Raw genomic sequence first — 13,210 nt, forward strand, 5'->3', positions numbered from 1 at the left:
GTGGCGGAGGCGTCGTCGTGGCGATTCGTCCGATGCAAAATGCACCAGCTATCCCTTTGACTAGAAGATTGGCTCTGGCATTTGTGACCGAGAATGCACCACAACCACACTGCTGAGTAGCGGTAAAGTGCGTGAAATGCGATGCTGCCGTCGGGGAGGGATGACATCTTTTGGAGTGTAGTGGGTCTATGACACTTCGTGTCAGCCGAAGAAGACCAGGAGACGGTCACCGATACGCCTGCGGTGGTGGTGACGATGCTTGTTCGTGCGGAGCGTGCGTATGTCTTGCATGTGATGCGTATTTTGATTTGGTTGGCGTGGTGGCTGTTGTTGAGTTATGATGCTCCTTTGGCTCAGTTAATAGAGCGTCAGTCTCATAATCTGAAGGTCGCCAGTTCGAGCCTGGCAGGGAGCACTTCTTTGCCTCTTTTTGCTCTATCAGCGTCTGCTATCTCTTACGGCGTTTACACGACCCCCACAGCCTCTTACGCTCCAATGGTGCATCGCACCTTTCACTATAACATCTAGCCATCATGTGCGTCTCTTAATTCGGCTTGCTCCCCGTTGCCATCCTCGTTGGCTCGAGTTCAAGCCCGAGTGGGGAGTTCGCAATTTGGAAGCTCTCAGTTTATTGTGAGCCGTTACTCAAAGGCAATCGGTGTCGTCGTAAGCGCCGCAGAGACATACGACATATTGCAATTCCCACACAAAAATGACGGCGTGGCGGAGGCGTCGTCGTGGCGATTCGTCCGATGCGAAATGCACCAGCTATTCCTTTGACTAGAAGATTGGCTCTGGCATTTGTGGCCGAGGATGCACCACAACCACACTGATGAGTAGCGGTAAAGTGCGTGAAATGCGATGCTGCCGTCGGGGAGGGATGACATCTTTTGGAGTGTAGTGGGTCTATGACACTTCGTGTCAGCCGAAGAAGACCAGGAGACGGTCACCGATACGCCTGCGGTGGTGGTGACGATGCTTGTTCGTGCGGAGCGTGCGTATGTCTTGCATGTGATGCGTATTTTGATTTGGTTGGCGTGGTGGCTGTTGTTGAGTTATGATGCTCCTTTGGCTCAGCTGGTAGAGCGTCAGTCTCATAATCTGAAGGTCGCCAGTTCGAGCCTGGCAGGGAGCACTTCTTTGCCTCTTTTTGCTCTATCAGCGTCTGCTATCTCTTACGGCGTTTACACGACCCCCACAGCCTCTTACGCTCCAATGGTGCATCGCACCTTTCACTATAACATCTAGCCATCATGTGCGTCTCTTAATTCGGCTTGCTCCCCGCTGTCATCCTCATTGGCTCGAGTTCAAGCCCGAGTGGGGAGTTCGCAATTTGAAAGCTCTCGGTTTATCGTGAACCGTTACTCAAAGGCAATCGGTGTCGTCGTAAGCGCCGCAGAGACATACGACACATTGCAATTCCCACACAAAAATGACGGCGTGGCGGAGGCGTCGTCGTGGCGATTCGTCCGATGCGAAATGCACCAGCTATTCCTTTGACTAGAAGATTGGCTCTGGCATTTGTGGCCGAGGATGCACCACAACCACACTGATGAGTAGCGGTAAAGTGCGTGAAATGCGATGCTGCCGTCGGGGAGGGATGACATCTTTTGGAGTGTAGTGGGTCTATGACACTTCGTGTCAGCCGAAGAAGACCAGGAGACGGTCACCGATACGCCTGCGGTGGTGGTGACGATGCTTGTTCGTGCGGAGCGTGCGTATGTCTTGCATGTGATGCGTATTTTGATTTGGTTGGCGTGGTGGCTGTTGTTGAGTTAAGATGCTCCTTTGGCTCAGTTGGTAGAGCGTCAGTCTCATAATCTGAAGGTCGCCAGTTCGAGCCTGGCAGGGAGCACTTCTTTGCCTCTTTTTGCTCTATCAGCGTCTGCTATCTCTTACGGCGTTTACACGACCCCCACAGCCTCTTACGCTCCAATGGTGCATCGCACCTTTCACTATAACATCTAGCCATCATGTGCGTCTCTTAATTCGGCTTGCTCCCCGCTGTCATCCTCATTGGCTCGAGTTCAAGCCCGAGCGGGGAGTTCGCAATTTGGAAGCTCTCAGTTTATCGTGAACCGTTACTCAAAGGCAATCGGTGTCGTCGTAAGCGCCGCAGAGACATACGACACATTGCAATTCCCACACAAAAATGACGGCGTGGCGGAGGCGTCGTCGTGGCGATTCGTCCGATGCGAAATGCACCAGCTATTCCTTTGACTAGAAGATTGGCTCTGGCATTTGTGGCCGAGGATGCACCACAACCACACTGATGAGTAGCGGTAAAGTGTGTGAAATGCGATGCTGCCGTCGGGGAGGGATGACATCTTTTGGAGTGTAGTGGGTCTATGACACTTCGTGTCAGCCGAAGAAGACCAGGAGACGGTCACCGATACGCCTGCGGTGGTGGTGACGATGCTTGTTCGTGCGGAGCGTGCGTATGTCTTGCATGTGATGCGTATTTTGATTTGGTTGGCGTGGTGGCTGTTGTTGAGTTATGATGCTCCTTTGGCTCAGTTGGTAGAGCGTCAGTCTCATAATCTGAAGGTCGCCAGTTCGAGCCTGGCAGGGAGCACTTCTTTGCCTCTTTTTGCTCTATCAGCGTTTACTATCTCTTACGGCGCTTACACGACCCCCACAGCCTCTTACGCTCCAATGGTGCATCGCACCTTTCACTATAACATCTAGCCATCATGTGCGTCGTTCAATTCGGCTTGCTCCCCGTTGTCATCCTCGTTGGGTCGAGCTCAAGTCTGAGTGGGGGGTTCGCAATTTGGAAGCTATCGGTTTATCGTGAACCGTTACTCAAAGGCAATCGGTGTCGTCGTAAGCGCCGCAGAGACATACGACACATTGCAATTCCCACACAAATATGACGGCGTGGCGGAGGCGTCGTCGTGGCGATTGGTCCGATGCGAAATGCGCCAGCCATCACTTTGACTAGAAGATTGGCTCTGGCATTTGTGACCGAGGATGCACCACAACCACACTGCTGAGTAGCGGTAAAGTGCGTGAAATGCGAGGCTGACGTCGGGGAGGGATGACATCTTTTGGAGTGTAGTGGGTCTGTGACACTTCGTGTCAGCCGAAGAAGACCAGGAGACGGTCACCGATACGCCTGCGGTGGTGGTGACGATGCTTGTTCGTGCGGAGCGTGCGTATGTCTTGCATGTGATGCGTATTTTGATTTGGTTGGCGTGGTGGCTGTTGTTGAGTTATGGTGCTCCTTTGGCTCAGTTGGTAGAGCGTCAGTCTCATAATCTGAAGGTCGCCAGTTCGAGCCTGGCAGGGAGCACTTCTTTGCCTCTTTTTGCTCTATCAGCGTCTGCTATCTCTTACGGCGTTTACACGACCCCCACAGCCTCTTACGCTCCAATGGTGCATCGCACCTTTCACTATAACATCTAGCCATCATGTGCGTCTCTTAATTCGGCTTGCTCCCCGCTGTCATCCTCATTGGCTCGAGTTCAAGCCCGAGTGGGGAGTTCGCAATTTGGAAGCTCTCAGTTTATCGTGAACCGTTACTCAAAGGCAATCGGTGTCGTCGTAAGCGCCGCAGATACATACGACATATTGCAATTCCCACACAAAAATGACGGCGTGGCGGAGGCGTCGTCGTGGCGATTCGTCCGATGCGAAATGCACCAGCTATTCCTTTGACTAGAAGATTGGCTCTGGCATTTGTGGCCGAGGATGCACCACAACCACACTGATGAGTAGCGGTAAAGTGCGTGAAATGCGATGCTGCCGTCGGGGAGGGATGACATCTTTTGGAGTGTAGTGGGTCTATGACACTTCGTGTCAGCCGAAGAAGACCAGGAGACGGTCACCGATACGCCTGCGGTGGTGGTGACGATGCTTGTTCGTGCGGAGCGTGCGTATGTCTTGCATGTGATGCGTATTTTGATTTGGTTGGCGTGGTGGCTGTTGTTGAGTTATGGTGCTCCTTTGGCTCAGTTAATAGAGCGTCAGTCTCATAATCTGAAGGTCGCCAGTTCGAGCCTGGCAGGGAGCACTTCTTTGTCTCTTTTTGCTCTATCAGCGTCTGCTATCGCTTACGGCGTTTACACGACCCCCACAGCCTCTTACGCTCCAATGGTGCATCGCACCTTTCACTATAACATCTAGCCATCATGTGCGTCTCTTAATTCGGCTTGCTCCCCGCTGTCATCCTCATTGGCTCGGGTTCAAGCCCGAGTGGGGCGTTCGCAATTTGGAAGCACTCGGTTTATCGTGAACCGTTACTCAAAGGCAATCGGTGTCGTCGTAAGCGCCGCAGAGACATACGACACATTGCAATTCCCACACAAATATGACGGCGTGGCGGAGGCGTCGTCGTGGCGATTCGTCCGATGCAAAATGCACCAGCTATCCCTTTGACTAGAAGATTGGCTCTGGCATTTGTGACCGAGAATGCACCACAACCACACTGCTGAGTAGCGGTAAAGTGCGTGAAATGCGATGCTGCCGTCGGGGAGGGATGACATCTTTTGGAGTGTAGTGGGTCTATGACACTTCGTGTCAGCCGAAGAAGACCAGGAGACGGTCACCGATACGCCTGCGGTGGTGGTGACGATGCTTGTTCGTGCGGAGCGTGCGTATGTCTTGCATGTGATGCGTATTTTGATTTGGTTGGCGTGGTGGCTGTTGTTGAGTTATGATGCTCCTTTGGCTCAGTTGGTAGAGCGTCAGTCTCATAATCAGAAGGTCGCCAGTTCGAGCCTGGCAGGGAGCACTTCTTTGCCTCTTTTTGCTCTATCAGCGTCTGCTATCTCTTACGGCGTTTACACGACCCCCACAGCCTCTTACGCTCCAATGGTGCATCGCACCTTTCACTATAACATCTAGCCATCATGTGCGTCTCTTAATTCGGCTTGCTCCCCGTTGCCATCCTCATTGGCTCGAGCTCAAGCCCGAGTGGGGCGTTCGCAATTTGGAAGCTCTCAGTTTATCGTGAACCGTTACTCAAAGGCAATCGGTGTCGTCGTAAGCGCCGCAGAGACATACGACACATTGCAATTCCCACACAAATATGACGGCGTGGCGGAGGCGTCGTTGTGGCGATTCGTCCGATGCAAAATGCACCAGCTATCCCTTTGACTAGAAGATTGGCTCTGGCATTTGTGACCGAGGATGCACCACAACCACACTGATGAGTAGCGGTAAAGTGCGTGAAATGCGAGGCTGCCGTCGGGGAGGGATGACATCTTTTGGAGTGTAGTGGGTCTATGACACTTCGTGTCAGCCGAAGAAGACCAGGAGACGGTCACCGATACGCCTGCGGTGGTGGTGACGATGCTTGTTCGTGCGGAGCGTGCGTATGTCTTGCAGGTGATGCGTATTTTGATTTGGTTGGCGTGGTGGCTGTTGTTGAGTTATGGTGCTCCTTTGGCTCAGTTAATAGAGCGTCAGTCTCATAATCTGAAGGTCGCCAGTTCGAGCCTGGCAGGGAGCACTTCTTTGTCTCTTTTTGCTCTATCAGCGTCTGCTATCGCTTACGGCGTTTACACGACCCCCACAGCCTCTTACGCTCCAATGGTGCATCGCACCTTTCACTATAACATCTAGCCATCATGTGCGTCTCTTAATTCGGCTTGCTCCCCGTCGCCATCCTCATTGGCTCGAGCTCAAGCCCGAGTGGGGCGTTCGCAATTTGGAAGCTCTCAGTTTATCGTGAACCGTTACTCAAAGGCAATCGGTCTCGTCGTAAGCGCCGCAGAGACATACGACATATTGCAATTCCCACACAAATATGACGGCGTGGCGGAGGCGTCGTCGTGGCGATTCGTCCGATGCGAAATGCGCCAGCCATCACTTTGACTAGAAGATTGGCTCTGGCATTTGTGACCGAGGATGCATCACAACCACACTGCTGAATAGCGGTAAAGTGCGTGAAATGCGAGGCTGACGTCGGGGAGGGATGACATCTTTTGGAGTGTAGTGGGTCTGTGACACTTCGTGTCAGCCGAAGAAGACCAGGAGACGGTCACCGATACGCCTGCGGTAGTGGTGACGATGCTTGTTCGTGCGGAGCGTGCGTATCTCTTGCAGGTGATGCGTATTTTGATTTAATTGGCGTGGTGGCTGAGTTATGATGCTCCTTTGGCTCAGTTGGTAGAGCGTCAGTCTCATAATCTGAAGGTCGCCAGTTCTAGCCTGGCAGGGTGCACTCCTTTGCCTCTTTTTGCGCTATCAGCGTTTGCTATCTCTTACGGCGCTTACGCGACCCCCACAGCCTCTTACGCTCCAATGGTGCATCGCACCTTTCACTATAGCATCTAGCCATCATGTGCGTCGTTCAATTCGGCTTGCTCCCCGTTGTCATCCTCGTTGGGTCGAGCTCAAGTCTGAGTGGGGGGTTCGCAATTTGGAAGCTATCGGTTTATCGTGAGCCGTTACTCAAAGGCAATCGGTGTCGTCGTAAGCGCCGCAGAGACATACGACACATTGCAATTCCCACACAAATATGACGGCGTGGCGGAGGCGTCGTCGTGGCGATTGGTCCGATGCGAAATGCGCCAGCCATCACTTTGACTAGAAGATTGGCTCTGGCATTTGTGACCGAGGATGCACCACAACCACACTGCTGAGTAGCGGTAAAGTGCGTGAAATGCGAGGCTGACGTCGGGGAGGGATGACATCTTTTGGAGTGTAGTGGGTCTGTGACACTTCGTGTCAGCCGAAGAAGACCAGGAGACGGTCACCGGTACGCCTGCGGTGGTGGTGACGATGCTTGTTCGTGCGGAGCGTGCGTATGTCTTGCAGGTGATGCGTATTTTGATTCGGTTGGCGTGGTGGCTGTTGTTGAGTTTTGATGCTCCTTTGGCTCAGTTGGTAGAGCGTCAGTCTCATAATCTGAAGGTCGCCAGTTCGAGCCTGGCAGGGAGCACTTCTTTGCCTCTTTTTGCTCTATCAGCGTTTGCTATCTCTTACGGCGCTTACACGACCCCCACAGCCTCTTACGCTCCAATGGTGCATCGCACCTTTCACTATAGCATCTAGCCATCATGTGCGTCGTTCAATTCGGCTTCCTCCCCGTTGTCATCCTCGTTGGCTCGAGTTTAAGTCCGAGTGGGGGGTTCGCAATTTGGAAGCTCTCGGTTTATCGTGAACCGTTACTCAAAGGCAATCGGTGTCGTCGTAAGCGCCGCAGAGACATACGACACATTGCAATTCCCACACAAATATGACGGCGTGGCGGAGGCGTCGTCGTGGCGATTGGTCCGATGCGAAATGCGCCAGCCATCACTTTGACTAGAAGATTGGCTCTGGCATTTGTGACCGAGGATGCACCACAACCACACTGCTGAGTAGCGGTAAAGTGCGTGAAATGCGAGGCTGACGTCGGGGAGGGATGACATCTTTTGGAGTGTAGTGGGGTCTGTGACACTTCGTGTCAGCCGAAGAAGACCAGGAGACGGTCAGCGATACGCCTGCGGTGGTGGTGACGATGCTTGTTCGTGCAGAGCGTGCGTATGTCTTGCATGTGATGTGTATTTTGATTTGGTTGGCGTGGTGGCTGTTGTTGAGTTATGGTGCTCCTTTGGCTCAGTTAATAGAGCGTCAGTCTCATAATCTGAAGGTCGCCAGTTCGAGCCTGGCAGAGAGCACTTCTTTGTCTCTTTTTGCTCTATCAGCGTCTGCTATCGCTTACGGCGTTTACACGACCCCCACAGCCTCTTACGCTCCAATGGTGCATCGCACCTTTCACTATAACATCTAGCCATCATGTGCGTCGTTCAATTCGGCTTGCTCCCCGTTGTCATCTTCGTTGGGTCGAGTTCAAGCCCGAGTGGGGGGGGGTTCGCAATTTGAAAGCTCTCGGTTTATCGTGAACCGTTACTCAAAGGCAATCGGTGTCGTCGTAAGCGCCGCAGAGACATACGACACATTGCAATTCCCACACAAATATGACGGCGTGGCGGAGGCGTCGTCGTGGCGATTGGTCCGATACGAAATGCGCCAGCCATCACTTTGACTAGAAGATTGGCTCTGGCATTTGTGACCGAGAATGCACCACAACCACACTGCTGAGTAGCGGTAAAGTGCGTGAAATGCGATGCTGCCGTCGGGGAGGGATGACATCTTTTGGAGTGTAGTGGGTCTATGACACTTCGTGTCAGCCGAAGAAGACCAGGAGACGGTCACCGATACGCCTGCGGTGGTGGTGACGATGCTTGTTCGTGCGGAGCGCGCGTATCTCTTGCAGGTGATGCGTATTTTGATTTGGTTGGCGTGGTGGCTGTTGTTGAGTTATGATGCTCCTTTGGCTCAGTTGGTAGAGCGTCAGTCTCATAATCTGAAGGTCGCCAGTTCGAGCCTGGCAGGGAGCACTTCTTTGCCTCTTTTTGCTCTATCAGCGTTTGGTATCTCTTACGGCGCTTACACGACCCCCACAGCCTCATATACGCTCCAATGGTGCATCGCACCTTTCACTATAACATCTAGCCCATCATGTGCGTCGTTCAATTCGGCTTGCTCCCCGTTGTCATCCTCGTTGGCTCGAGCTCAAGTCCGAGTGAGGGGTTCGCAATTTGGAAGCTCTCGGTTTATCGTGAACCGTTACTCAAAGGCAATCGGTGTCGTCGTAAGCGCCGCAGAGACATACGACACATTGCAATTCCCACACAAATATGACGGCGTGGCGGAGGCGTCGTCGTGGCGATTGGTCCGATACGAAATGCGCCAGCCGTCACTTTGACTAGAAGATTGGCTCTGGCATTTGTGACCGAGAATGCACCACAACCACACTGCTGAGTAGCGGTAAAGTGCGTGAAATGCGAGGCTGACGTCGGGGAGGGATGACATCTTTTGGAGTGTAGTGGGTCTGTGACACTTCGTGTCAGCCGAAGAAGACCAGGAGACGGTCACCGATACGCCTGCGGTGGTGGTGACGATGCTTGTTCGTGCGGAGCGTGCGTATGTCTTGCAGGTGATGCGTATTTTGATTTGGTTGGCGTGGTGGCTGTTGTTGAGTTATGATGCTCCTTTGGCTCAGTTGGTAGAGCGTCAGTCTCATAATCTGAAGGTCGCCAGTTCGAGCCTGGCAGGGAGCACTTCTTTGCCTCTTTTTGCTCTATCAGCGTTTGCTATCTCTTACGGCGCTTACACGACCCCAACAGCCTCTTACCCTTCTGTGGTGCATCGCACCTTTCACTATAGCATCTAGCCATCATGTGCGTCGTTCAATTCGGCTTGCTCCCCGTTGTCATCCTCGTTGGCTCGAGCTCAAGTCCGAGTCTGGGGTTCGCAATTTGGAAGATCTCGGTTTATCGTGAACCGTTACTCAAAGGCAATCGGTGTCGTCGTAAGCGCCGCAGAGACATACGACACATTGCAATTCCCACACAAATATGACGGCGTGGCGGAGGCGTCGTCGTGGCGATTGGTCCGATGCGAAATGCGCCAGCCATCACTTTGACTAGAGGCGATTGGTCCGATGCGAAATGCGCCAGCCATCACTTTGACTAGAAGATTGGCTCTGGCATTTGTGACCGAGGATGCATCACAACCACACTGCTGAATAGCGGTAAAGTGCGTGAAATGCGAGGCTGACGTCGGGGAGGGATGACATCTTTTGGAGTGTAGTGGGTCTGTGACACTTCGTGTCAGCCGAAGAAGACCAGGAGACGGTCACCGGTACGCCTGCGGTGGTGGTGACGATGCTTGTTCGTGCGGAGCGTGCGTATCTCTTGCAGGTGATGCGTATTTTGATTTGGTTAGCGTGGTGGCTGTTGTTGAGTTATGATGCTCCTTTGGCTCAGTTGGTAGAGCGTCAGTCTCATAATCTGAAGGTCGCCAGTTCGAGCCTGGCAGGGAGCACTTCTTTGCCTCTTTTTGCTCTATCAGCGTTTGCTATCTCTTACGGCGCTTACACGACCCCAACAGCCTCTTACCCTCCAATGGTGCATCGCACCTTTCACTATAACATCTAGCCATCATGTGCGTCGTTCAATTCGGCTTGCTCCCCGTTGTCATCCTCGTTGGCTCGAGCTCAAGTCCGAGTGGGGGGTTCGCAATTTGGAAGCTCTCGGTTTATCGTGAACCGTTACTCAAAGGCAATCGGTGTCGTCGTAAGCGCCGCAGAGACATACGACACATTGCAATTCCCACACAAATATGACGGCGTGGCGGAGGCGTCGTCGTGGCGATTGGTCCGATGCGAAATGCGCCAGCCATCACTTTGACTAGAAGATTGGCTCTGGCATTTGTGACCGAGGATGCACCCCACCACACTGCTGAGTAGCGGTAAAGTGCTTGAAATGCGAGGCTGACGTCGGGGAGGGATGACATCGTTTGGAGTGTAGTGGGTCTGTGACACTTCGTGTCAGCCGAAGAAGACCAGGAGACGGTCACCAGTACGCCTGCGGTGGTGGTGACGATGCTTGTTCGTGCGGAGCGTGCGTATCTCTTGCATGTGATGCGTATTTTGATTTGGTTGGCGTGGTGGCTGTTGTTGAGTTATGATGCTCCTTTGGCTCAGTTGGTAGAGCGTCAGTCTCATAATCTGAAGGTCGCCAGTTCGAGCCTGGCAGGGAGCACTTCTTTGCCTCTTTTTGCTCTATCAGCGTTTACTATCTCTTACGGCGCTTACACGACCCCCACAGCCTCTTACGCTCCAATGGTGCATCGCACCTTTCACTATAACATCTAGCCATCATGTGCGTCGTTCAATTCGGCTTGCTCCCCGTTGTCATCCTCGTTGGCTCGAGCTCAAGTCCGAGTGGGGGGTTCGCAATTTGGAAGATCTCGGTTTATCGTGAACCGTTACTCAAAGGCAATCGGTGTCGTCGTAAGCGCCGCAGAGACATACGACACATTGCAATTCCCACACAAATATGACGGCGTGGCGGAGGCGTCGTCGTGGCGATTGGTCCGATGCGAAATGCGCCAGCCATCACTTTGACTAGAAGATTGGCTCTGGCATTTGTGACCGAGGATGCACCACAACCACACTGCTGAGTAGCGGTAAAGTGCGTGAAATGCGAGGCTGACGTCGGGGAGGGATGACATCTTTTGGAGTGTAGTGGGTCTGTGACACTTCGTGTCAGCCGAAGAAGACCAGGAGACGGTCACCGATACGCCTGCGGTGGTGGTGACGATACTTGTTCGTGCGGAGCGTGCGTATGTCTTGCAGGTGATGCGTATTTTGATTTAATTGGCGTGGTGGCTGTTGTTGAGTTATGATGCTCCTTTAGCTCAGTTGGTAGAGCGTCAGTCTCATAATCTGAAGGTCGCCAGTTCGAGCCTGGCAAGGAGCACTTCTTTGCCTCTTTTTGCTCTATCAGCGTTTGCTATCTCTTACGGCGCTTACACGACCCCAACAGCCTCTTACCCTCCAATGGTGCATCGCACCTTTCACTATAACATCTAGCCATCATGTGCGTCGTTCAAATACGGCTTGCTCCCCGTTGTCATCTTCGTTGGAGTCGAGTTCAAGCCCGAGTGGGGAGTTCGCAATTTGGAAGCTCTCGGTTTATCGTGAACCGTTACTCAAAGGCAATCGGTGTCGTCGTAAGCGCCGCAGAGACATACGACACATTGCAATTCCCACACAAAAATGACGGCGTGGCGGAGGCGTCGTCGTGGCGATTCGTCCGATGCGAAATGCACCAGCTATTCCTTTGACTAGAAGATTGGCTCTGGCATTTGTGGCCGAGGATGCACCACAACCACACTGATGAGTAGCGGTAAAGTGCGTGAAATGCGATGCTGCCGTCGGGGAGGGATGACATCTTTTGGAGTGTAGTGGGTCTATGACACTTCGTGTCAGCCGAAGAAGACCAGGAGACGGTCACCGATACGCCTGCGGTGGTGGTGACGATGCTTGTTCGTGCGGAGCGTGCGTATGTCTTGCATGTGATGCGTATTTTGATTTGGTTGGCGTGGTGGCTGTTGTTGAGTTATGATGCTCCTTTGGCTCAGTTGGTAGAGCGTCAGTCTCATAATCTGAAGGTCGCCAGTTCGAGCCTGGCAGGGAGCACTTCTTTGCCTCTTTTTGCTCTATCAGCGTCTGCTATCTCTTACGGCGTTTACACGACCCCCCACAGCATCTTACGCTCCAATGGGTGCATGGCACCTTTTCAATATACCATCTTACCCATCAAGTGCGTCGTTCAAATTGGACTTGCTCCCCCGCTGTCATCCTGATTGAGCTCGAGTTCAAGTCCGAGTGAGGGGTTCGCAATTTGGAAGCTCTCGGTTTATCGTGAACCGTTACTCAAAGGGCAATCGGTGTCGTCGTAAGCGCCGCAGAGACATACGACACATTGCAAATTCCCACACAAATATGACGGCGTGGCGGAGGCGTCGTCGTGGCGATTGGTCCGATACGAAATGCGCCAGCCGTCACTTTGATTAGAAGATTGGCTCTGGCATTTGTGACCGAGGATGCATCACAACCACACTGATGAGTAGCGGTAAAGTGCGTGAAATGCGAGGCTGACGTCGGGGAGGGATGACATCTTTTGGAGTGTAGTGGGTCTGTGACACTTCGTGTCAGCCGAAGAAGACCAGGAGACGGTCACCGATACGCCTGCGGTGGTGGTGACGATGCTTGTTCGTGCGGAGCGTGCGTATGTCTTGCATGTGATGCGTATTTTGATTTAATTGGCGTGGTGGCTGTTGTTGAGTTATGATGCTCCTTTGGCTCAGTTAATAGAGCGTCAGTCTCATAATCTGAAGGTCGCCAGTTCGAGCCTGGCAGGGAGCACTTCTTTGTCTCTTTTTGCTCTATCAGCGTTTGCTATCTCTTACGGCGTTTACACGACCCCCACAGCCTCTTACGCTCCAATGGTGCATCGCACCTTTCACTATAACATCTAGCCATCATGTGCGTCGTTCAATTCGGCTTGCTCCCCGTTGTCATCTTCGTTGGGTCGAGTCAAGCCCGAGTGGGGAGTTCGCAATTTGGAAGCTCTCGGTTTATCGTGAACCGTTACTCAAAGGCAATCGGTGTCGTCGTAAGCGCCGCAGAGACATACGACACATTGCAATTCCCACACAAATATGACGGCGTGGCGGAGGCGTCGTCGTGGCGATTGGTCCGATACGAAATGCGCCAGCCATCACTTTGACTAGAAGATTGGCTCTGGCATTTGTGACCGAGAATGCACCACAACCACACTGCTGAGTAGCGGTAAAGTGCGTGAAATGCGAAGCTGCCGTCGGGGAGGGATGACATCTTTTGGAGTGTAGTGGGTCTATGACG

Source organism: Phytophthora infestans, genomic scaffold (assembly GCF_000142945.1).
Source record: "Phytophthora infestans T30-4 supercont1.50 genomic scaffold, whole genome shotgun sequence".
NCBI lineage: Eukaryota > Oomycota > Peronosporomycetes > Peronosporales > Peronosporaceae > Phytophthora > Phytophthora infestans.